At 35.9% G+C, this 27,606-nt stretch overlaps 1 pseudogene; it reads left to right on the top strand.

Moving 5' to 3' along the window:
- Positions 1-18,924: 18,924 nt before the first annotated feature.
- LOC123609758 lies at positions 18,925-19,414 on the top strand (annotated as a pseudogene).
- The last annotated feature ends 8,192 nt before the right edge of the window (positions 19,415-27,606 follow it).

The following is a 27,606-nucleotide window of genomic DNA, read 5'->3' as shown; positions in this document are numbered from 1 at the left end:
TTTGTGTATCACCTTAGGCTAGGCTATTGTGCCCAGTTGTTTAATGAAACATCAGTATAGATATTGTTTTGAAGGCATTGTTTAGATGTGATTAACATTTATTATAATCAGTAGACTTTAAGTAAAGGGGATTACCCTCAATAATATGGATGAAACTTATCCAGTTAGTTGAAGGCCTTAAGAACAAAAACTGAAGTTTCTCAGAGAAGTAATTCTGCCTCTAAGTCCTGCCTGAGTTTCCAACCTGCTGGCCCGCTCTACAAATTTCAACTTGTGAGTCCCCATAATAGTAGAAGCAATTTCATAAAGCTGTCACTATTTATATGCATAGTATTTGATTCCTTTTCTCTAGAGAACCCTGACTGATACACTAAAACCTCTCCAGTATGCATTACTCTGATTTTCTTAAAATCGTCTGAAAATTGTCTGAAGAAGGTAGAAACCTACAACCCACTTAAAATTTTTTTTATTATTTAAGTATACTTTATATACATTATTAGTTTCAGGTGCACAACATACTGATTGGACAATTCTAAAAAAACACAGTGTTCATCATGATAAGTGTAGTCATATGTCACCATTCAATGTTATTACAATATTATTGACTATGTTCCCTATGCTTTATTTTCCATTTCTGTGATTTATTTATTTTATAACTGGAAGTTTATACTTCTTAATTCCCTTCACCTATTTTTCTCATCCCCCCACCCTGCCAACACCTAGTTCTTTATGTTTTTGAGTCTGTTTCTGTTTGGTTTCTTTGTTCACTTGTTTTGTCTTTTAAGATTCCCCACATAAGTGAAACCATATAGTATTTGTCTTTCTCTCTCTGACTTATTTCACTTAGCATAATACACTCAAGGTCCATCCACAGTCTTGGCTGAGTAATATTACATGGTACATATATATTACATCTTTCTCCATTCATCTATTAATAGACACTTGGTTTGCTTTTCTATCTTGGCTATTATAAATAATACCACAATAAACATGAGATGTGCATATATTTTCAAATTAGTGTTTTCATTTTCTTTGGGTAAATCCCAGTAGTGGAATTACTGGATCATATGGTAATTCTAGCTTTAATTTTTGTTTTCCACAGTTGCTGCACCAATTTACATTCCCCCAACAGTGCAGAGGGTTCCTTTTTCTCCACATCCTCACAATACTTATTTCTTGTTTTTGGATAATAGCTATTCTGACTGATATAAAGTAATATCTTATTGTGTTGTTGTTGTTGATCTTATTGTAGTTTTGATTTGCATTTCTCTGATGATCGGTGATGTTGAGCAACTTTTCACATGTCTATTATATCTGTACATCTTCTTTGGAAAAATTTCTATTTAGGTCCTCTACTCATTTTTAAAATTTGATTATTTGGTAGGTTATTTTTCATTCTTTTGTGTGTGTGTGTGTGTGTATGTGTTGACATTGGTATAAATTCTTTATATATTTTGGATATTAACCCCTTGTTGGATAAATCATTTGTAAATATCTTCTTCCATTCAGTAGGCTGCCTTTTTGTTTTGTTTTCCTTTTCTATGTGCAAAGCTTTAAATTTTGGTGTAGTCTCAATAGTTTATTTTTGCTTTTGTTTCTTTTGCCTGAGGAGACATATCCATAAATATGTTGCTAAGGTTGATGTCCAAGAAATTACTGCCTATGTTTTCTTTTAAGAGTTTTGTGGTTTTGGGTCTCACATTTAGGTCTTTAATCTATTTTGAATTTTTATGTGTGGATAGTGTAATAAACTGGTTTTTTTAATTCTTTTGCATGTAGCTATCCAATTTTTCCAACATCATTTATTGAAAAAACTGTCTTCTCCTTTGTATATTTTTGCTTATGAAACTACAAGTCAAAAACAAGACAAAAATCTTAAGGCTACAAATGCATGGAGGTTAAACAACGTGCTACTAAACAATGACTAGATCAACCAGGAAATCAAGAAGAAATAAAAAAGTACATGGAAAGAAATGAAAACACAATGATCCAAAACCTTTGGGATACTGCAAAAGCAGTCCTAAGGGTGAAGTATATAGCAATACAAGCCTACCTCAAGAGGAAAAGTCTCCAATAAACAACCTAACTTTATATCTAAAGGAGCTAGAAAAAGAACAAACAAAACCTGAAGCCAGCAAAAGGAAGGAAAAAGTAAAGATTAGAGCAGAAATAAAAAAAAAATATAGAAACTAAAAAACAACAGAACAGATCAATGAAACCAGAAGTGGTTTTAAAAAAAGATAATAAATTTGACAAACCTTTAGGCATACTTATCAAAAAGAAAAGAAAAAGGACTCAAATAAAATCACAAATGACAGAGGAAAAATAACACCACAGAAATATAACTATAAGAGAACATTATGAAAAGCTATATGCCAACAAATTGGACAACCTGGGAGAAATGGATAAATTCCTAGAAACATATAAACTACCGAAACTGAAACAGGAAGAAATGGAAAACTTGAACAGACTGATAACCAGCAAAGAAATTGAACCAGTAATCAAAAACTACCAACAAACAAAAGTTCAGGACCAGATGGTTTCACAGGCAAATTCTACCAAACATTTAAGGAAAAGTTAATTACCTATTTGTGTCAAACTGTTCCAAAATAGTTTCAAACTCCTTCCAAAAGGAAGGAGAACTTCTGAATTCATTCTATGATGCCAGCATTACCCTGATATCAAAACCAAATATGGACACCACAAAAACAGGGAACTACTGTCCTATATCCCTGATAAACACAGATGCAAAAATAAACTATAAAATACTAGCAAACCAAATCCAACAATACATTAAAAAATGATTCACTACAATCAAGTGGGATTTATTCTTGAGTTGTAAGAGTGGTTCAATATTCACAAGTCAATCGATGTGATACATCACATTAATAAAGAAAGGATAAGAACCATTATGATCATTTCAATAGATGCAGAAAAGGCATTTGACAAAGTATAGCATCCATTCATGGTAAAAAAAAAAAAAACCCTCAACAAAGTAGGTTTAGAGGGAATATACCTCAACATAATAAAGGCCATATATGAAAAACACACAGCTAATATCATTCTCAATGGAGAAAAACAGAGCTTTTCCTCTATAGTCAGGCACAAGACAGGGATGTCCACTCTCATCATTGTTAGTCAACATAATACTGGAAGTCCTAGCCACAGCAATCAGACAACCCAAAGAAGTACAAGGCATCCAACTGGGCAAGGAAGAAGTAAAACTCTCTCTTTTATTTTTGATGAGTCTGGCTAAATGTTATCAATTTTATTTATTTTTCAAAGAACCAGCTCTTTGTTTGATTGATGTTTTATTTTTTTATTCTCTATTTCATTTATTCTCATTCTGGCTTTTTATTTCTTTTCTTCTAATGTTGAGCTTTGTTCTTTTTCTAGTTCCTTTCGTTGTAAGTTTAGATTGTTTATTTGAGACTTTTCTTGTTGCTCGGGTATATCTGTTATTTTCATCTAGTCTAATATGTCATTCAAAGACATTGTTTCCTTATTGATTTTGTGTCTGGATGATCTATCCATTGATGTAACTGAGGTGTTAAACTTCCCTCCTATTATTGTATCACTGTTAATTCTCCCTTTATTTCTGTTAATATTTGCTTTTTGTACTTAGGTGCTTATATGTTAAATGTATACATATTAATAACTCATATTCTTGGAATGATCCATTTATCATTATGTAATAATCTTATTTGTCTTTTGTGTTTTTGTTAATAGACTTTTTAAAGTCTATTTTGTCTGATGCAAGTATTGCTACCCAGGCTTTTTGTTTTGTTTTGTTTTCTGTTTTGTTTCCATTTGTGTAGAATAATTTTGCCCATCCCTTTACTTTCAGTCTGTCTGTATGTGTCTTTATATCTGAAGTGGAGTCTCTTGTAAGCAGGCTATAGATGGATCAGTTTTTTGGTTTTTTGTTTTGTTTTGTGTTTCTTTCTTTAACCAATTCAGTCAACCTATTTCCTTTGATATGAGCATTTAGACCATTTACCTTTAAAGTAATTACTGATAACTATGTTCTTATTGCCATTTTGTTCATTATTTTCTGTTTGTGTTTGTATTCTTTTCTGTTCTTCTCTTCCTCTTTTCCCTTGTGATTGATAGCTCTCTTTAGTTATGTTTGAAGTTCTTTCTCTTTATTTATTATTATTATTATAATTATTATTATTATTTTCTTTTATAGGCTTTTGGTTGTGGTTACCTTGAGTTTCATACACAGGATCTTAAGTGTGTATTAAGCAGTCTATATTAAAGTGATGGTCACTTAAGTTCAAACACTTTATAAAAGTACTGTATTTTTACTCCCATCCTCCACATTTTATATACTTGATGTCACATTTTACATCTTGTTGTATTGTGAATCCCTTAACTAATTTTTTAGATATAACTTGATGTTACTACTTTTGTTTTTTAACCTTCCTACTAGTTTTATAAGTGATTGATCTATTAATTTTATTGTATGTTTACTTTTTCTCATAAATTTTTTTCCTTTCATATTTTTTTTTAGTTATGACCTTTTCTTATCTGCTGAAGAAGCCCCTCTAACATTTCTTGTAAGGCCGGTTTAGTGGTGGTAAATTCCTTTGTTTGGGAAACTCTTTCTCCCTCCTTCAATTCTAACTTGCACCTTGCAGAGTATTGTTGGTTGTAGGCTTTTTCTTTTCAGTATTTTGAAAAATCATGCCACTCCTCCTAACCTGCAAAGTTTCTGCTGAAAAATCAGCTGACAGCCTTATGAGGTTTCCCTTCTACATAACTAGTTTAAGTTATACATAACTTTTCTCTTGCTGCTTTTAAGATTCTCTCTTTATCTTTTATCTTTGACATTTTAATTATTATGTCTCTTGGTGTGGACCTTCTTGGGTTTATTTTGTTTGGAGCTCCCTGTGATTCCTGCACTTGGATGCCTATTTCTTTCCCCAGACTAGAAGTTTTCAGCTATTATTTCTTCAAACAAATTTTCTGCCTCTTTCTTTCTCTTCTATCCTCTGGAATCCCTAAAATGTGAATGTTAGTACACTTGATGTTATCCCTGAAATTGTTTAGCCTATCCTCATTTTTAAAAAATGTTTTTTTTTTTTTTTTGCTCTTCAACTTGGGTGCTTTGTAGTGTGTTGCAGATTATTGATCTGTGCTGCATCCTCTAATCTGCTGTTGATTCCCCTTAATGTATTTTTCATTCAGCTATTTTATTATTCAACAGTTTTTTTTCTTTTCTATCTTTTTATTGAAGTTCTCACTGAATTCATTCTTCTTTCCATTCAATCTTTATGACTATTGCTTTGAACTTTTTATTAAGTAGATTGCTTATCTTTCTTTCATTTAGCTTTTCTGGAGTTCTGTCTTGTTCTTTTGTTTGTGGAGCATATTCCTTTGTCTTCTCATTTTGTCTGATCTTCTGTGTTTATTTATCTGAATTAGATGGAATAGCTACTTCTCTGGGTCATGAAAGATTGGCCTTGTAGGAATATCCCTTGTAAATCCCAGTGTAAACTGCATGTGTCTGGTGGCTTTGGCTGGCCAGCCAGACCTGTCGTAGGCATGTTCTTGGAGTACCAGGGCATTATCACCAGAGCCTCCCTGCTGATGGCTGCTGCTGATGTGGGCATGGGTCAGGGCTTCCTAGAATGCTCCACACACAGGACACTCTGGTTGGAGGGCTGAGGCTGAAGTGGGCTCAGGCCATGGGGTCTCAGGGCATTCCTAACAGGAGGCACCTTTGCAGGAGAGCAGGAGCTGAAGTGGGGGCAGGCTGCGGGTCTCAGGACATTCTGCACATGGTGCACCTTGATGGGACTGCTGGAGCTGAAATAGGCACAGGCAGGGTTGTCCTGGTGCACTCTATGCAGGGCGTCCCCTGGCAAGATGGCAACACTTTTAGTCAGGCACATGCCTGGTGGTTCCAGGACACTCCATGCAGCAGTGACCCAGCAGAACAGCTGGAACTGAAGCAGGTATAGATTGGGAAGTCCTGGGATGCTGCACAGGGGAAGTGCTCTGGTGTGTCATCTGGAGCTGAAGTGGGTCTGGGCCTGCTGTGTCCTGTAGTGCTTTTCATTCATGTCACCTTGGAAAGATGGCTGGAGCTGTAGTATCCAAGGATGTCCTGGTGTGTGTTGCACTGGGGCTGCCTTGGTGGGATGCAGTGGGGGGAGTCTCTCTGGGGGAATGGCAGGTGTGGGCTTGTGGTCCAGGGCTTGCTAGGGCAGCCAGCTGGTCCAGGTGCCAGTATCCTACCCCATCTATGCTATCAGGGTGAAGCGTAAGCATAAACAGTGGCACTTGTCAGCCCCTTAGACCCTGGAGAGCACTTCTGTGGTTCTCCTAGGGCTCTTCCCTTTATATTCTAATTGCTTTTTTGAACCATTGCTTTTTTTTCTGTGCCCCAGGGAGCTGAAGCTAGTGTCAGGCAGGCTAGGGTGCCTGAACCCTGCTTCCATCTGTGCTATCAAGGTATGAGGGGTCCGTAAAAAATGACAGTCACCAGCCCCTCTGACACTGGAGAGGATTCCACAAGCCCCCCACCATTTGGCAGACTCGCCAGCCCTGGTTCATTTAAATTCTAGTTGCCCTTTTAAACCACAGCTTTTGTTTTGTTTTGTTTTGTTTGTTTTGTTTGTTTTGTTTTCCTGTGCCTCAGGATGTGCACCCAGTCCTTCAGTACTTTCCCTCCCCATTGCAGTTCACAGCACCAGGACTGGGGTTCCTGTGGTTACCGTGTCTCTATCTTTCCTACCCTTTCTATACAGTCCCTCTATTGTTTGTTGTGCAGAGGTTGTTCAGTCAGCTCTCAGCTCTTCTTCAGGAGGAATTACTTTATCCGTACAAAGAATTGCTCTAAATAATAATTAAATAAATTCAATGTAGATTCAGTGTTTCCATGAAGGAGGTGAATTCAGGGTCTTCCTCCATTGCCATCTTGGAACCAACCTCTCTCTATAACCCACTTTTACTTTCTGATGTTAACATCTGTAGCAGAGCCAGGCTCACTCACCCAGTCTGTGCTTCCCTTTCTTTCAGGTTCCCCAAGGGGACCTGCTTGACCGCTGAAAGATGAAAGCTCACACCTCATTGGCCAGGCTAGCCTCATGGCCCCACCCAACATCTGGGGGGCAGCTTTTTAAATTTTAGAGGATAAATGATATCTGCATGCTATAGCACTCTTTGCTACTATTGAAATGCAAATTACTGACATTGGGAAATTTATCCTAGGTAAGTGAGTAAAGAGTTGAAATTTACCTACAGATCCACTTGTTACATGAGCAATCCAAACAGATAAGATGACAGAAATGATAAAATATTCACAAGATATATGAACATATTTATCTCTCTCTAACTTTTACTTTTGATCATAGGCAATATTTCCTAAGTTTTTTCAAAGTAACCTATATATTCTGCAAAGTCCAGCTCTTACATCTCCAAAGCAAAATGAAATAGGGAAGTCTTAATTGTCCACATTGGGTGTCTGCACTAACTCAAATCACCTATTCCTAATTTGGCTGAGCATTTCTGACCGTGCGTTGGTGTGAAACAAAATGTAAACATGCTCAAATTAAATCAAACACAGCATTTAAAGAGTGACAGTTTATTAGTTTATTAGTAGAAACTAGATTTAAAGTAATTTTGTTTTTTATATATCTGAATGTGAAGTAATATGCCTACTGGTTAGGAACATGACATCTGAAGTTGAGCTCCCTGGATTCAAAGCCTGGCTTCACATTATCTTTGGGACCTGTCTCAATTTGCCCATCAATAAAATGGTGTTGGGGCATCTGGGTGGCTAAGTCAGTGAAGCGACCGACTCTTGATTTCAACTCAAGTCATGATCTCATGATTCATGAGTTCGAGCCCCACATCAGGCTTTGCACTGACAGCATGGAGCCTGCTTGGGATTTTCTCTTCTTTCTTTCTGCCCCCCTCCCACCCACCCCCCCCCAATAAATAAGTAAACTTAAAAAAAATAAAAATAAAATGGTGATAATATTAACATTTACCTCATAGGGTAGTTGGGGGGATAAAGCACATAGATTGGCATCTGGAACATAGTAAACACTTAAAATGTTAACTGTTACTATTAGATACTATCTAATCCTTACCAATGCTTTTCATCAAAATTGCTACATCAGGTTTTGTAGCTAGCATTCAGTTATCAGTTTGATGGAAAATATCCTGGATCTAAGTTGGAGTCCTAGATCTGCAAATTAGAAGGTAGGTGTCCTTGGCAAGCCACCATCTATGATTTCCTGGCCTAGAAAGTGGAGCTGATACCTGAGTTACATCACTATGAAAATCAAGTGTGATTATATTTGTTGAGTGTAAATTATAAAATTCTACATAGCTTTGAATGCCTGCTATCTATCATTTAATCAGTTACCTTCAAAATAGTTAAAACTACACTACCAGATTCTGCAACCAGGTGCCAAAGAAGCATGTTAGAGATATATATATCAGACTATCCAGTTGAGTATATAAAGATTCATTTTCCTTACTTACCAAGAGGAGGAAGCTTACCTGTCTAACCAATTTAATAGTGAAACTTAACTTTTTAAGTGGAACTAGATTTCTCCATAGTTCCCCCTCCATCTTCTCACTTTCACATTTTTTTTCTTCTATGGTTGATTTATATGAGCTCCAGGAGCAAACGGTCTAATGTCCCTTCCTTGCTGCCACGGCTCATCAATCTCTCTCCCCTGCACCTAGATGGTTTTGCTATTCTTCCTTTCCTTTTCCGACTTAGTCTGCATCAGGGTAAAACCAGACATAATCTACACAGAGGATAATGAATATTGATCTTCCAATTTAGCCCCAAACACCTACAGCAGTGGATCGATTTAAAGAACATTCAGGTGTAAGAAAACCTAATAGTCACACTAAAAACAATAGCAAGCTGTGTTTTGATGAAACCATGTCTTCAACTGTTTGAATGCTTTCAAGACTTTTAAACGAAAATCATATCATGGCTTTATTGCTTTGGGGCTCTACATATTTTCCAGAAAAGAGGAGAATAATGTAAATATTTTAATGTTATAGAGGCTTTTTATTAAAATGCAGTGAAAAAAACACACAGGAAAACTGGAACACTTTGGTATTCTCTTCTGCTTTTATTCAGTATCAAATTCACATAGGAATTTGACAGTTAAAAGAAAATAATTTGAATTATCCGGACAACAGCTTCTGGTAAGTTTTCCTATTGGTTTCCCAATTGATCTAGCTAATTTCTTGAGGACATTGCTGCTAGTGCCCCATATCACAGTCTCCAAAAGCCTTTTGTAGCTCTGATAGAGTCACCAGTGTTTACAAATTAAAAATAGTATGATTTTTCAAAAATAAAAGACCAGACTTGATTTCAAAATATGTGAAGTGATTGGACAATATCTAGAGAGACTGTTTGGCTTGAATATGTTTCTCTATTCGTCTGGTTAAATAGCTTTTCCTCCCACATTTTGCTGGGCATTGTATGGTGCCATATATTAAGCTTGCTGATAATTCCTCCATTGTTTACTGTTCTTTCCTGTACCATCTCTGCATCTGCATAAAGTATAGCTGTCTTGAAGATATAGATCAAAGGTGAATTCTTCCATAAAGCCTTTCTTGATTCTCTAGAATGAATAATTCTTTCCCACCTTTGATTTTCTGAAAATGTTTCACCTATTTAGTGCAAATTGTCTGATGCAAGTGTAACTACTAAAGCAGGTTACAAATTCTTTCAGGGTAGAGACTTGGTCCATCTTTTCATCCTCTATATTCCCTACTACAATGGCTAGCAGATAGTTGGTTGTTAATGAATAGGTGGAGGAATAACTTTAACCAAATAAATTTATTGAGGAAAATGGCAACTGGGTGAAAGAGTTAGTCCGCAGTTATATCTCATTGGATATGATATCTAGTTTCCAATGATAAAAATGGAATGAAAGTCCCAATGGGGTAATACAAATACAGACAAAGCTTGTCCAAAGATGGGAAAGCAAACTAACTTTCATTGAGCATTAGTCAGTTTCCTGTGGCTTCTTTAACAAATTTGACAAACTTGGTAACTAGAAACAAAATGGAAATTAATTCTTTCATGGTTCTGGACAGCAGAAATCCCAAATCAGTTTCACTGAGATGATATCAAGGTATCAACAGGGCTGCACTCCCTTTGGAGGCTCCTGGGTAGAATGCGTTTCTTGTCTCTTCCAGCTTCTGGTGGCAGCCGACATTCCTTGGTTTATGGGCCACATCCCTCTAATCTAACTCCATGGTCGCATTGCCTTCTCCACTTCTGTGTCAAATCATCCTCTGCTTTTGTTTATTTGTTTATTTATTTATTTAACTAAGGGCACTGGCATTTTGAGCCCATGCAGATAATGCAGAATAATTTTTCCATCTCAAGAATCTTAATTTAGTTTTCACAGATCCTTTTTTCCTTAAAAGTAACATTTACAGTTTCCAAGGATTAGAACCTTATAGCTTTGGAGGCTGTTATTCAGCTTGCTATAAATGCCAGCTAGACATATTCCTATGCATCATTTTACTAAATCTGCATAGCTAGTTTCTGAAGTAATTATTGCTGTTCTGATTTTACAGGTGAGACCCCTGAAGTCCCAGATGTTGGGTGACTTACCTAAAGTTACATGCTTTAAGTAGTTGAATATTTGATTCAGACCTGGATCTGTTTCCAACTTAACTTTATTTTTCTGTTATATCTTAGAAGCTTTTAAATCCTAAACACACAGTAGATTCTTAATAAATGTTTGTTGATACAAAAAAAAAAAAACCTTCACTAAGATTTTAAAGTTTGCTGCTTTATCATTTTGTCACTGTTTCTAAAAGTTCATTGATTTTTAAGGCATTTTTATATATCAGATGTCTCTTCAGAAAGTGTTTTCAAATATGAGTGCAGTGTTGTCTCCAAATGGATCATCACTGACAATTGGAGGCAGTTTTGTCAATGTAATTCAACATAAGGGATATGAAGGTTTCATGTAGCAAATAAAAAAAGAATCAGAATTTGAGAGGGTGAAATACACACCAAAGTCATTAGTCTACAAAGCCTGAAAACATACATCTGCAATACAAGCCAAGATGATTGGGAATCAGCTATATTATCACTGTGAAGTAATGAGGTTTCTGTAGGTATTGAACATACAGTTAAAATTCAAACAGTGTTATATATGGTTCTTATTCCCCTTTAGTCCTAGATACTTGTGAAATTGTATTACTGGGCTCTGATAAGTCACCCTTAAGGTTTCTAGTGAACATTTTAAAAACCTCATTTGGTGAAGTGATTTTTAAAAATTCAGGAAACACCAGTAGGTCATTTCCATTCCACTAGTTTATGCTACCTAATGTAAAAATACTGGTTTTCTTGGCCCATAAAAGCAGGTATTATTTTTCTGTTGCTGATGTAACAAGTTACCACAAATTTAGCAGCTTAAAATAATAGCCACTTATTTATCTCACAGTTCTGTAGGTCACAAGTCCAGGCACATTGTTTATGTGGTTCTCTACTTCTGATTTCAAAAAGCCAAAATTACTGGCAGGACTGCATTTCTTTCCAGAGACTTCGGATTTGAGTTTACTTCCAAGCTAATTCAGGATGTTGCCAAAGTTCAGTTTTCTGTGGCTATCGAACTGGGCTTTCTACTTCTTTGTTAGATGTTGACTAGAAGTCGTCCATGTCTTCTAGTGGTTGCCTGCATTTCTTAGGTCATAGCCCCCTTCCTCCGTCTTCAAAGACAGCAATGGTGGATTGAGTCCTTCTCACTCTTTAAATGTCTCTGACATCCTGGGGCACCTGGGTGGTTCAGTCGGTTGAGTGTCCGACTTCAGCTCAGGCCATGATCTCGCGGTCCGTGAGTTCGAGCCCCGCGTCGGGTTCTGTGCTGACAGCTGCGAGCCTGGAGCCTGCTTCGGATTCCGTGTCTCCTTCTCTCTCCTCCCATCCCCCACTTGTGCTCTGTCTCTCAAAAATAGATAAATAAATGTAAAAAAATAAAATTTGTCTCTGACATCCTTTTTTTTTTGCCTCATTGCTCCTCTGCTGTCTTCCACCACATATTTTGACTCATGTTTCTATTTTCTTCTCCTAAGGAAGAGCGTGATTATATTAAGTCTCCCAGGTGAAGCTCCCTATCTTAAGGTCAGTTGGTTCATAATCTGAATTTAATCTGCAAAGTCCTTTCACAGAAATAACTAGACTAGTGTTTGATTGAATAACCAGATACAGGAATCTTTGGAGAACACTTTTTGAATTATTTCTAAAACAAGGTGAAGAGTCTCAACTAAAGTGCACTTTTATTCTTCTCTATTTCTAGCTTTCAAAGGTCAGATTACTCAGTAAGGACTTAATACTAGAAACATGGAATTAATTGCCTAGTTTCCTAAATACAGCTGAAGGACAGAACATTTGAAGGTTCAGACACTCTTATACAGCCACATTTCCATCTCACATGTGAATACTAGATGGGAACCAAGGGTTAGATACAATTTTGTAAAAAGTCACTTATTCTCAAAAGTTTATATATCTAATACACCAGGGATAATAAACATGAGCTATGTTCAAATGGAAGGAACAAGCACATACCAAAATCTTCAAGTTAAGGATTAATGAAAACCAAGTGCTTACTGACAAAGGATATTAAAACACTTTTCTAGAAGTTGTTTAATGACTCATGGTAGATCCTCTCACCTTTATCAAGTGTCTTATCTTGAAGGCAAGTCTATTCCTTTCACCTGCTCCTTTTGGAGTCATTCCAGCTAGTGCTATGGGAAGCTTCTCCAGGAGCCAATTAGACATTGAAAGATAACTCTTAACATATGATAATTTAATACTTTCATTTAGTAACATAGAAAAACTTATTAGCCCTCAAAACCCTGATATGATTAACACCATGGCTTAGTTTCCTGATGTGAAAGTTCATTATCAACCGAATAAGAGTGCAACCCATGTGGGAACAAAGCTTTTTAGGAGCAGGTGATTTTCCTCTCCACTCAATATCCCCTTCACCTGGTTGAGTCTGAATTTCAGATAGTGAGCAGGTGTGAGAGGATGAGTGAGCCACAAGATGGAGGGAGCCTACGTCAGTGGATCCCCACATGGAAAAGACCTCCTATCAACTGGGAAGACCTGCACTGAATAGATAGGTGAGCTAGAAATATATTCTATTGTGTTTAGGCTCTTAAACCTTTTGGATCTATTCTTGCAAGCAGTTCGTATTACCTCTTGCATTTATCTTACTCTAGAGTTCATTGCATAAACTTCGTGCTGCAAGTTCTCCAGTCCCTCATACTTTAAATTACATAAATCATTATCACTCTCAAAATTTTTCAAGGATACTGTTTATATTGTAAAGGTCAAGAGTATATTTTGGAACTTAGCGCTGAGATTTTGAAAAAAATGTATTATTTTCACTGGAGCAGAACACTTTAACCTTGTTTTGTAGTTTTAATAATGGAAGGGCTGCAGAGGAAAGAGCAAAATTAAGAGTAGTGAAAAAATACATGGACAAAGATGCTGAAATGTTATTCTTTTGTATAAGTTTACCTCAATAGTACAGAATGCTCTTGGCATAAAATTAAATTCAAGATGAAAGAAAGGAAAACACAAGTCTTCTTTTAGGTGGAAAGGGTCTGCATTGAGAGATTTATTACAATACAGATTTTTAACATGCTCACATTTGCAATATTGTCCTTGTGGAAAAGGAAGGGAATTTTGGGGTCCCAGTAAAGCAGGTCAGTGAGTGGTAGTACCTAAAGTCAGGGGTCCATGCTGACTTTATGACTAATACAGCCGTTAATTCTTTCTTATACATTTCTCATTTGAATAAAAGATGTGGGACGTAACCAGAGATAATTTGAAGCTGGTCCACATATGACAGAGTTATCAAAGGTAAATAGTAGAATTGGACTGACACCTGGGAAGAAAACCGGACAGGGCAACAGGATCAATAATTGTTAGTAATAACTATATTAACATTCATATTGCTTACTTACAATATCTTTTACATCTGTAATTTCTCAGCAAGCATAAATATTATTATGTATTATAAATGTATTAGAAAACAAGCTAAGAGATTTCCAGCAAACAAGCCCATGTCTTATAGCTACATTGCTCAAGCTTCAGAATTAGGAATTGTATCCAAGTCCTAACATTATTTTAAAAATGTCTTGATTAGGAGTCTCTGATTCACCATAATAACCTTTAACAAATAAAGATTATTGATAAACTACCATGTCCGAGAATTTTAGGATTCGTTTCACTGCACCTATTTCCACTAGTGTTTTTACTAATTCTACTAATTCTGGTCTCAAATAAAAAAAGAAATCAGAATAATTAGGATGTGTTTTCTTGAAGACAGAGTTAACTCCTCTGAAAAATAACAAAACACTATTTGTTTTTAAAAAACCATTAGGACAACACAGAATTACATTTTAGGATAACAGTAAATAATGAGTGTTTCAAGCTTTTTCATGTAATAACTGCAATATTCCAGATTAAATGCTTTTCTGATTTAAAGCTTTTTTAAGTCCACTAATATACTATTTCTAATTACTATGTTACCTAAGGAGTAAGGATGTTAAGAAAGCCAAATATTTTACAAAGCAAACAGAAAATGCAATTTATAATCATAGTCATTTCTTAATTTAGTCTCTTATAAATGATGTTTAGACTTACAAATACTTACAAAATCACATATTTTTAGAAGGCAATGAACATTCCTGTAAATGGAGGCAAATTGTATTATGTTCACACAACATTGGGTTGCATTTAACTATAGGGAGACTGATGAAGATAGTGGGAACTCAGATTCAAATAATTAATCAGAATGTTCATTAGGAAAACAGATAATCTTAAGAATTTGATTATTAAATCACACCATTTTAATACTATTCAAATCATTTAATAATTGTTGTACAAGAAACAACGGTGATGTGTTGCAGGTGTAGGAGGCATGTTGGAGAAACAAAAGTGGCTGCTCTCATACTGTTTACTTTCTGATAAAGACAAACAGGAAAGAAACCAAGGAACAGGAGAAAGGAAGGAAGGAGGGAGGAAGAATTAAAAAATGACTGTCAAATGTTGACTGAATTAATTGTTAAAAAATAATAAAGAAGTGTACTAATGAATACTAATGAAAATATTCTCAATAGATTAGTCAGGCTTTAATCAAGGAAACAGATCCGCTATGAGTATGCAATCAGGGATTTATTATCAGAATTAGACATTTCACAATTGTAGGAGGAATTGAGAAAGTAAGTCCACAAAGGGAAGCTGGAAGATTAGAAATCATTAGAAGTCGCTAAGTAGTTCTCCTGAAGCACTGGCACAGGGGGGCGATGGTAAAGCTTCTAGGAAATCTGAAAACAACTTCCAGCTGCTGGTGTAAGCTGCGGTGGGTGCTGGTATAGAAGTATCAGGAAAGCTGCTGCCTGTTTACAGTTACTGCCCCTGTGAATTCACAGCCAAGCATTATTGGGCGTGGGAAGCAGGGTCAATGGACAGGAAGAAGAGCAAAATTCAAAGTGAGGATAAACTGGGACCCACCAGCCCTTCCACAACTGTCTTTCTCTGTGTCCTACAATGATGACCTTTAGGGAGTTGATGGTTGCTGATTCACTGGTCCAATTCTTACGCAAATTTCTCTTGTGGCCAAAGCTAACCTGGAACTATACAGGGAAGATGATTCTGAGAAATGTAGTTCCAGATTAGCCAAGCTGAGGTAATATAAACACTCCCATTGGGAGTTTTGGAGTACACCCAATTCCTCTTTTATCTATGCTATTTTATATCTATATTTACTACTTACTATATGTTATTTCAAAATAAAGTCATAAGCAAAATAATTCCTTTGGAAATGATGTTAAAATCAAAGTCAGTAAGTACAAAGTGGTAAAGTTATAAAATCCCTTTTGAGTCTTGTTGATTTTGCATGTCATTCTGCTTATTCACCTAGGCTGTGCACTTGGCAAATATCATTTCAAATTCTTATGAAATCCCCACAGAGTAGTGGCAATTTGCCAGAGTATTTTCCTAACAACAACAACAACAACAAAAATAAGTGAAGTGAGGAGAACTCTAGTAGTTTATGCAATATCCATGTTGAGGTGAAGCCCCACAAGATGAGAGCCTGATGACTACTCACTGGTTTATGCAGTGAAGACAATGTTCTCTTATGCAGTAAGTCAGAATAGTTATCACAGGTGGGATCGATTGGTCCGTAAGTGTATTACTCTCTTTCCTTAAATGCATGGAATAGATCCATACAACTCAGATCATTTTTCAGAAAATGTTGAGGATTGACAACCACATCCAAAACTCTGGCAATCTTCACAGAATAAAAACAAGTTATTGCACACTTTAAACTGAGTGGGCTTGCATATGATTTAATAAATGTGATTTTGGATGTTTCAGTATGAATTAAATTTATTTTAGCAATTTTCTGGAGCCCAGCTATGCCACTGATATTATTTCATTCTCTGGTAATCAACACCCAGCCAGAGTCAACCAGTTTGACTTTTTTTTAACATGATGCATCTATTGTATTTAGACAGTACTTATAAAAAAAAAAAATCAATTTGAATTGGAAAGTTATTTGATATTGAAGACAAAGTCTTAAAGCTGATTTGTAGTTAAAATAAACAGACATTTTTTATATTACCAAATCTAATATCATCAAAATCCTGTAAGATAATATTCATATCAATGGAACACTTTAAGTTGTCAGTTGCTATAAAATTGAAATGGAGAAAATACAGTGTTTGCTTCTAAAGAATTACAATTTAAGGTCAGACTAACTGTATTTTCTCCTCTACATCTATCAAGTAGATTTAGAGTGTGTTATTAAAATGAAAGTAACCAGTATAGATCAACTTTAGAGATGGATGGAGAAAATGCTTTAAGAGAATGTAAATTACATATTAAAGTAAACGATTCTACTAAAATGTGGGGCTTCAAGTAAAAAAGTATTTAGCAAATTTACTAGTTAGGTTCTTATTGGTATATTCTTTGGTTAACGGCTATAAATCAGCATGCTTTATGTTAGTATTAAAAAAAAGTGTTTCCACAAGATGTTGGCAGTGACCCTCCCTGGAGTAAAACAATCTACACAGTGGTTGTCTATGAGTAAAATAATTACAAGAAAATGTGAATTTGGAAAAGTGTAGTATGGAAGTGATCACACCAGAGATAAGAAAGTTCACAATTACCAAGTTTGATCTCCTGTTTTTATAGGAAGCATTCTGTCTCATAGTTCCATATTCCATAGTGACAACGACAATGAAGAGGTCTTCATTAGTACCAAAGAACACTAAGATTAATATATTAAACAACTTTTAAGAACTGCATTATATTTAGTTCCTTCACCCATAAATATGGACTGATTCTTATTTAATTCTAAGAGTTGTGAAGATTGAATGAGACAAACCATGAGAATATATAGAACATCTTTTGATACTTGGTGTGTGTGTCCTAGATCATTTTCTCCCTTTTCTTGAGGTTTATTTACTATGGCACAATTTACAGAGTTAATTTACTTGCTTCAGAGGATTCACTCAAGTACAAAAAGGGCCAGGAGGAACTCTGAGAACAAATGTCAGATTGCCTTACATGCAAATCATTTTTGCTTCTAATACACCAACTTTTTCCTTCCTGGAGTAGAAAAGCTTATGTCATAAAACAAAAAACAGAAACAAAACAACACACACACACAACTCACAAAAAAAAGTCACTACTCTCTAAGACCTGTATTTCCTACTAACTCCCAACAATATGCTACCACTTAAAATTATTTGACCAAATAAGGAGCTATAATCCATTTATCCTGATGTGATTTCTATGTCTCTTATCACCTTTTCTATTCACTGGGACCAAGATAGCCTTACCATTCCCTCAGCTAGACTGAACCTTAGACAGGTTTCTTCCTTACTATAGGCCCTTAACCTCCCTTTTCTCAGAGCATTTACTGTAAATACTTGTAATTGCAAATTCTTTCTCTGCCCTTTTGAAATGTACATAAACCTCCCGGCTTCTAACCAGTTTTTCAATCCAGGAATGTCTTTCTCAAGGTCCTAGGAGTTATCTCTTTGAAAGGTAACCATCAAGAAAGATAGTATCCTATTTCCCATTGGAGGATAAAAGCCTAACTTGATAAGTGCTTATTAACAAATACAGCTGGCTTAATCACAAAGAAAACCATTTTCAAACTTAGGAATGGTTCAGTGTGCTGGACACATTCCATTGGCCAACCCCACCCTCCAGTACTTTTTCACTAGCACACCTCAGCACTTAAAATCCCTCTTAACTTTTGTTTCAGTAGAGTAGAGTTCAGTCTCTCCCCTCTGTAGTAAGACTTGAAGAATCTTACTTGCCTGCTTAACTCTGGTGCAAGTTTTCTTTGATGGTTCTCTTCTAACAGAGTAAGTCCACTGGTTCATCATTACAAGAACACTCTTGCCAATATTCTCAAATCATTGCCCCCTCTTTTGCCCAAACCCCAAATCCATATGATCAGTCTCTACAGTGCTTCCTGTGGAGAAAAACACACAATGAGCTGACTCACTTCACTCTCCCGCTGTTGACTTCAAGTTCTAGAACACTGTAAACCTCAAGAAGATACTGATTTTTAAAGAGTAACGGCCCAATTTTGTTAATGTACAATAAAGGATGTATCTTTCCATTCATCGGGAAACATGTTTTGCCATATTTCACCTGTATTATCTCCTCCATGACAGTCCCCTATACAAATAGGGAACTGTGAGTCTGGCACCTTCCTTTTCTCCTGGGATCAGAGTTGTCGCTCTCTCCATGCGTGGTGCATTCTGGGGATCCAGGGGGACACTGCCCTGTAGCCTGAGAGAAACAAGAAGAGGAAGGGACCCCAGAGGAGTCAGAGAGAACTGCCTACCCTTTCACCAGGTCTCCCTGTCGGGTTCACCATGTAGCCTGCTACTGCAAAGTGGTAGGCAAGGGACTACGTCTTCACTGATTTTGTGTTGAAGACAGTGAAGATGTTAATGTAAATTTAGAAAAATCCAAACTTCCCATCAGTTGTCCTGGAGGAAGTGATAATTTTAAACATTTAAATGAAATTGATCTTTTTCACTGTATTGATCCAAATGATCCCAAGCATAAAAGAATGGACAGGGCGATTTTGTTTTGTTTACCAAAGGTGAATCTGGCCAGTCATGGCCAAGGTTGACAAAAGAAAGGGCAAAGCTTAACTGGGTCAGTGTGGACTTTAGTAACTGGAAAGCCTGGGAAGATGATTCAGATGAAGATATGTCTAATTTTGATCATTCCTCTGAGATGATGAACAACATGGGTGGTGAGGAGGATGTAGATTGACCAGAAGTAGATGGAGATGATGATTCACAAGACAGTGATGATGTAAAAACGCCAGCTCTGGAGTAAGGAATATTGTCATCACTGGGTTTTGAGGAAGAAAAATAACTTCTCTGTAAGATTTCATAATTAAGAGAATTGCTGAGTTGATAGCTCTAAAGGCAGATGCTGTATTTGCCTCCTTTGACCCATTTCAACCTGTTTATTATTTTAAAGGCTTCACCAAAGGTTGATAGGTACCATTGTGTGGGGCAATTTTAAGTCAGCTAAAGAAATAGCCCTATACATGAACTTTTCTCGGACCACCATGATGCTGTTGAGGTCCTAGGCAATTGATACAGCGGTTGTGATAAATGAAAACATTTCACCTCAGTCTCCTTTGCTTCAGAACATAGATACTGAAATGATAGGAAGCTCTTGGCTTAGAAGAAAGATAACTAAACTTTAGATTTTAGAACATGGACTCAAAGTGGCTGATGAAACAAATTGTTTGATACTTTGGTAACTTGTTCCTCAAGTATATCTTCCAGGATTATTGCAATAAAGTTTTATTTTTCAAAAAAAAATTACTTCACATTTTTGTAAGTGATCACTTGTTCCAGATGTATCTTAGCTAACAGTAGTAAATGCCCTAAATTAGATGGTTTTGAAGACTGTACATTTGGTATGTTTGACCCTTAAACTTTTGTACATTGTTGCTTGAGAGTCTGTACATTTAGACCAAATTTGTATTTGAACTGTCAGTATGGCAAATGAGTGAAAAAAAATGTTGATACACTATTGGATTTTTTATTTCTTTTTTGATTTAGCTTGTCCCAGGCTGAAAACCTCAATTTATATCTATGACAGTGGGAATTTTTTTTTAATGTCTACATTCTTTCTGATAAGCTGTTGGAAGACAAAAATCAAAACGAAACTGTGATGCTAAATTCCTGTACTTAAATTCTTATAATGGTTTTCAATTACTTTCCAGATTAAGACCAAAATCCTTATAGTTATGCAATTACTATTACATATCTGATCTCAAAATCAACTTAATTTTCTATAATTTGACTTAATTTCTGTCTCTATCTTATCATGGTGGGTGAAGAATCTCTGTCCCTTCGAGGGTCACCAACACTCCCATATCCTAGAGTGTTATGTCAAAGCAAGAGTTGGGGGAAGGAGAACAATGTACTTACTCTTTGGCTTTGCTCCAGTAGTTTGACAGTGAAATACACATTACCCAGTTGGTTTGGCTACTCCAGGTCCAGTGACTTCAACTATCCTGTGCCAAATGGAACACGGAATATTTTGGAGAAATTGTCCAGGGCTCCATCTTCCTAGACAAACCGTACACCTCTCTGTGGTGACTTGCTAGATCCCCTGTGATCTGCCAGAAGGCTGTCCTAGTCCCAAGACCCACCAACACTGCTCTCTCTTTTTTTCTCTTTATGTTTTTCTCACTTTTTTACTTCCTCCCTTTCTCTATCCTCTATGCATCTCTACCTTCTGTTCTCTCTACAGTTCAAGGGATGTCTTTTTATTCTTGGGTGTCATAGATAGGAGCCTCCTGCTGCCTTTGGCTTCCCTCAATATATATTGTTTATACCGGGAAACTTCTCCCTAATTGATGCATATAAGTTCTGAAAATAAAAATTATAAAGACTTACAGGTCTTTTCCTGTTTTCTTCTCTGCCACATCTCGCCCCCAAAATGAGCACAGAGCCCACTAGCTTCTTGAATGGAGAGACAGGTAAAGATGGAATACTTATGCTTAATATCAATACCACAACACTTATAATTGTATTTCTACTTCATCTCCTAACTCGTCCACATTCTCTCTACATTCCTATAGCATCATATGGTTCATAGCTTCCCGAATGAATGTGCTCATTTTTTATTTCCTAATCTTTCAACAGTTGTGTTTATCCTCTGCTCAGAATGACTCTTCATTTGTGGACAGAAATATGTGCATTATGATGAAAGAGGAGATAAGGGTGCCTCTGCCAATACCTTAATATTTGGGTGTATATCACCCTTTTCCCAGACGGTGGAACTATTTGGCCATGGACCAATTAAGAAGTCAGTGTACATCTCTGGATTAAATGATAGTAAACGTTAATTTTTTTCCAGATAAAAACAACATTTATCTATCCATACACATATTTTATATGTTCACATGTATGTATGCATATATGTATGAATACACATGCATATATGTATGTTTAAAAGTGGGAGTATTTTATTTAAACTGCACGAATCTGTTGACTATTTTGTGAAACCTGTAGTATTCATGAATACTACTTTGAATACTTCTATTTATTAAACATTCACCTCTAACATTTTATGTATTAAGCTGCCATCTTAGTGTTCTGTCACCAACTTTTTAGACATATCACAACTCATTACTCCCAAGTTACCTTATATTAAATACTTGATGAGTTTGGGGAGACTGATTATTCACTTGATAGTAATTGTGACCACATTAGTGTTATCAACAGAGCTTCCACAAACCAATACTTTCTGTGACTTACCTTTGAAAATGAATAAACACATGTTTTATGAAGATGATGATTACTTTCAATATCATACAATGACATTTTCTGACTTTGCTCTTGAATTCTGAGGATGGAGCTCCCTATGTAGTTTAAAGCTCATCTATAGAAAACCCCTAGTTAAATCCCTTTGTGAAAGTGTTTTTAATGGTAAGGACTTAGATTATCCTCAATGTTTTTTTTTAACCTCTATCTACTGTGTGTATCCTTATATAAATTTTGTTTTTATGGTTATCAACCACAGGTAGGCCCTCAATACAGCTTAGGGATTCTTCTAGATTCATTGGTCTACTCCTCTAACTTTGCTCATGACATCTATTTTAAACTTTCAAGGTTATTAGTGATGTAATGTTGCTGAATTATATGATCACCTTCTGGTTCTTATCTTGACCTATCAGCCATTATCAGGCTACTTTGCCTTAAGATGTCCATTATCATTCTGAGAAGCAGCTCTTTCAGTAATAAGAGACTGACAAGTTAACTGGTTCCTGCCAATGATTCAATCAAGATTCCATGCAATGAAAGACATTTTTCTGTTTTTAAAAAGTTTTTATTTTAATTCCAGCACAATTAATATTAAGTGTTACATTAGTTTCAAGTGTACAATATAGTGATTCAACACTTCCACACATCACCCGGTGCTCATCACAACAGTGCACACTTTAATCCTCATCACCTATTTAACCCATCCCCCCATCCACCTCTCCTCTGGTATTCATCAGTTTGTTGTCTGTAGTTAAGAGTCTGTTTCTTGGTTTCTCCCTCTCTTTGTTTGTCTGTTTTGTTTCTTAAATTCCACATGAGTGAAATCACATGGTATTGGTCCAAAAGACATTTTTCTTCATTAGGGTTCTACAGCCTTAAACTTGCCATTCTCGACCTCTTACTCTTTATTCCAAGCACACCAATTTCCTCATGTCTTGAATATTTGCAAATGCTATTCCTCTCTGTAATGTCCATTCCACATCCTTCGCTTTTAACATGCAGCTCAGTGATCTGGAAAGTCATCTCTATGCACCCACAGTTATTCTGCTTCCCTTGCCTGGGTCTCAGTCTTCCTCCATCCAAGCACTTCCTCTGTGACAGCAATTTTTAAATTGTTTTATTATCTGTTTATTTACTGGCTTTTCCATAAGATAGTTCTTTTGCAGAGTTTAGGAACTTTCAAAGGACAGCCATTCGATAAATGTTTGCCGAATAGATTAAAGAATGAATATCCATTTTCCCCCATGTTTTCTTTTTTCCTAACTTTCCAGATGTAAGTATTTTGAAACTTGAAAAGTGAAATTATTTTGAAAAAATCAGTCTCGTAACCATTATGTGCTAATATTTATAAAGACAGCTATAAAAATATATTTTTTGTTTTCAATTTTGAAACTATTTAATATTGTTGACAAAAACAAAATTGGTTTCCTAAATGTAAGTTAGAAAATTAATTGATATGTTGAATAAAACAGAAATCAGGGCTCTGGGGGTAATTTAATGTTTAAAAATTTAAAAATAAGATGCACGATGTAAATTTTTGTTTTTCTAAAATTCACGAACTAAAAAAAAATCTTGCTAGTATTCTACATTCACTGGAGAGCTGCAATATAATTTGTAAGGCAGGAACATTTCAATACTAAGATTTGCTTATTAATTCCCTGAATTAGAACAGTTCTTAAAGGAAAAACAACTAAATTGCAGCCAGCATGAAGAAGTTGGATTTAGTGATGATTGCTATCTTTAAAGAGTGTGACCTTATGTTATTCTGTCATATGCCTAAAGGCATTGAAAGTATTCTAAATTAATTTTAGGGCTACACAAAAAATGTTTCCTTTAATCACAGAATCCAAGGGGTGTATGCCCCTTGGTGCTCTGCTATCATGTTTTTAATCTTCATAACATGATTCTGTAATGTGTCCTATTTATGGAAAGAATTCTGCAAATTTTTCCAGAACTATTTTTTTTTAAAGTCTTGGCAGTAAAATGTACCTCTTGTACCTCCTGCCAATACATCTCTGAAATAAGGAAAACAATGTTCCTTTGCATTGTATGTTCAATCAACTTGTCCTCTCCCAGTGTTTAAAGATGCCTTTAGGGTTGCCAATAACAGACAAACAGTGGTGCTCATATATCTTGAATATCTTTGTGTGTTTCCAAAGTGGCAGAAGCTTAAAGAGAGTTTAACTTGTGCCAAGCACTGAAATTTTCACGGTAACCCTTTATGTGTCATCAGTGACTTTATGCATAATGAAACTGAGTTTTAGAAAAGTTTAGTAACTTGCCTAAGGTCAGTCATATAGCAAGTAGCTGAAATATGATTTTATAGAGCCAAACTTACAGAAAATGTGGTATGAACATGGATTATTACTATGTCTTTGCCTTCCTCCTACAAATTAAACAAAAATGACCAAAAGATTATTACAACTGGTAGAAAAATTATATGTCTTGAACACCATGCATAAAATGAATTATTATGCCACCTATGCCAAATAATTTCTAGATACGATGCAGAAAGGACTAAAAATAAGCCATTGAGGACAAGCATTATCTCTTGTGGAGAAAGTGGTACTATATCCCTGAAAACACAGAGAGGCAATGCTAAGAGCTTGGAAAATACTGGACTGTCTCCTGAGGCAGCAGATTACACCCTGCATAAAAGACATAGGGACTCAGTCCAAAAGAGGAAGCCAGCCTGATCAGAAGGCTAGTTATGGGAAACATCCTGTAGATGCAGAAATTTTTCTAAAGGGAGAGAGGATTTAGTTAAGAGGAATTATATATCCACCATGAAATCAATCATCACTTTAATCAAGCTAGTGGATCCCCTAAAAGAAAATTAGATTAAAATTAGAAGACAAAATACTAACATAACAAGAATTATCTGTATTTGGTATCTCTATTTCTATTTCTTCCATTCTGTCTTGATCCTACTCCAACATGACTTTTCCCTCCATCTCTCCACTAAAATTTCTCTTGTCAGGATCACTAATGATTTTAATGATGATGAATCAAATAATCCTCTTCTGGTTCTCATGTTACCTGGCCTATTAGCAGCATTTGATCCAGCTGATCATCCCTTTATTCCTACCACTTGTTTCCATCACAGTCTCTACAGCTGGCCCCACATCCTCATGCTTAATGTTGTAGTGTCTATGGCTCAATGCTTGGTTCTCTTTGTCAAATACATTCTCTCTCAGTAATCTCACCTAGTCTCATGGCTTTAAATACTATCGAATCACTGATGATAATTCTCAAAAGTATGTCTCTAGCCTGATTTTCTATGGTGGACTCCATATACATGTCCAACTGCCTACTCAATCTATTTTCTTGGATATCTTGTAGGAATCTGTAGCATAGATATCCAAAGTGGGACTTTGGGACTTTTCCCACAAATCTACTCTACTTAAAAGTCTTACCCATTTCAGTTGATGGAATTCAACCTTTAAATTACTTAGGTGAAAACCTAATGTTCAATCTGTGAACAAATATTGGATTTTTTTATTTGTACTTACATACTAATTATAGTAATATATAGGAACAGAAGCCAAAAGAATAGAGATGGAGATGAAGAGACATTTTATTCTCTATGTTAATAATTTTTGAATCATATGAATGTTTTACCTGTACAAAAGTTAGGTGTAAAATTTCAAAGGCTGAAATGAATATGGATATATTACTCATAAGGACAATGATAAATAAGATGTTACAATATTACCTCCCTGAGAAGAAATAAAAGTTGCATATTCCCAATCTTTTACAAGGGAGAAGTAGAATTTTATTATCTGCATAATGATCCACAGAATAAAAACAACCACAATCTTTAGCTTTATCATTTGCTACCAAAAAACAGTTTATATAGATGAACTACTTTAAAAAAAATCAGTATTTATTAATCCATTTCTGTGAGTACTTATTGCTTCTTATGTCACCAGTCGATAGTATTTATATGCTCAACAGTCCATAAAATTTAGATGAGCAATAAAATGAGAAGCCCCAGATTTGTATTATTTGTATTATTTCTCTGTTCTTAAATTTCAAAACATGACAAACCACACTTTAATGTTTATATTTTAACTGTAATTTCTGCTTACAAAAAATATTTTGGTTATACTTTGAAATGTATGATTGTAAGATTCCCCCTCCCCCGCTGCCAAAGAAGAGACTAATAAAATGCTGAGAATTAAAGATATTGAAACTAATTTCATAATTAATCCCATGATATAAGGTAGGGAGAATTTAGAAGAAAAATATGGAGTCTATGGGTTTCCCTTTAATTGCAATTGAGTAATGATAGAGAAGCTATGAAGTTCTGCTTTCAGTTCCAATGTGTCAAGAGCTTAGAAGTCATTACTCCCATGAAAAACTGAAAATAAGCCACTTTTCTTGGACCCATTAGAGAAATAGGGTCCAGAGTAAGCCTTGAAATCTGGAGAGAAATAGTAATATAGAGAATCTCAACCAAGGTCAGCTTACATAGAGCAGAAGATATTATAGCCATAAAGCTGTTGGAGTAAAGAATTTTGACCAATTGTTGGAGGCTTAGTCTTGGTGAAAATATGTGAGAGTGAGAAACTCCCGGAGGCCACAGTCAGATCCCCACACTTTCATGGGTATTGATGTGGGAAACAAAGGCAGAAGGAAATGGCAGATAAAATTAAATTTCCTTATAACCTGCAGCCCATTTGAAAACACTTGAGGTGTTGGGGGTGGGGGGGGGGTGCAGAGTAGAGCCTTTCTCCAGGAACTCCCTACTGTCTTAATGCTAATGCTTTACTTGAGAGAAAAACAACCTTGGCTTGTCAAGAGCTAGGCCATCAGTATCCTGTGAGTCTTCGTTAGCATATGAAAATCTCGTTAGAAACTTCCCCTGGACTTTACCTCCCCCAATTCCATAGTGTATAACCAGTCTCTCCTCATGGTCTTAGGGCAGCTCTTCCTGTCCACAGGTCCTGTCCCCATGGTTTAATAAAATCCCCTTTTTGTACCAAACACATCTTCAAGAATTCTTTCTTGGTTGTTGGCTCTGGGCCCCACGAACCCCACTATCACCTCTAAAACCTCATCAATTATTACCTCTAGGAATCCTGCTAGGTTCTCATAGTGAAGATCAGGGACAAATCCCCTCATGTTTCTGGCAGCGGTAGGAGGAAAGTAACCATTTTGAAATATGTCCAAACTATGAAAAAGAACTTTTTCCCAAAGGAAACAACTTCACCAGAACCTTATCTACCTGGGGAAAGGACAATTAGCTAAATCCAGCTCTGGCTCTTGTGTTCCCTAAACACAAGAGAGGAGAGGGGAGAGGGAGAGAAAAGGTAAGAAACATAATGTGAAGGTCACAGCCCAGGAACACAGGTCCACTAAAATATTGAGATTTAATTCAGAAGATTAGAGAATACTTCCCCTTCCCTCACCTAATGTCTTATGACTACATCAACAAGACTTCATAATAATAGCAGATCATAGCTAAAAGAACTCTAAGACACAGATTTAAATTAAGGGTTTCTCAGAGGCACGCAAAGACAAAAAGGTAGACAAAAATAAGGACATTGGAGGTTAGTGAAACCTATCGTGCTTATGATGTGATTTAATGTTGGGATCTGGGAGCAAATGGCCAAAAAAGAATTCTTTAACCTCCATGTATTTGTGGTTTTTCCAATTTTTTTTTCTTGTGATTGACTTCAAGTTTCATAGTGTTGTGGTCTGAAAATATCCATGGTATGATCTTAATCATTTTGTACTTGTTGAGGGCTG

This window comes from Leopardus geoffroyi, chromosome B2 (assembly GCF_018350155.1).
Source record: "Leopardus geoffroyi isolate Oge1 chromosome B2, O.geoffroyi_Oge1_pat1.0, whole genome shotgun sequence".
Classification (NCBI taxonomy): domain Eukaryota; kingdom Metazoa; phylum Chordata; class Mammalia; order Carnivora; family Felidae; genus Leopardus; species Leopardus geoffroyi.
Note: the sequence above shows the minus strand (reverse complement) of the source record. Positions and strands in the feature narration are given on the sequence as shown.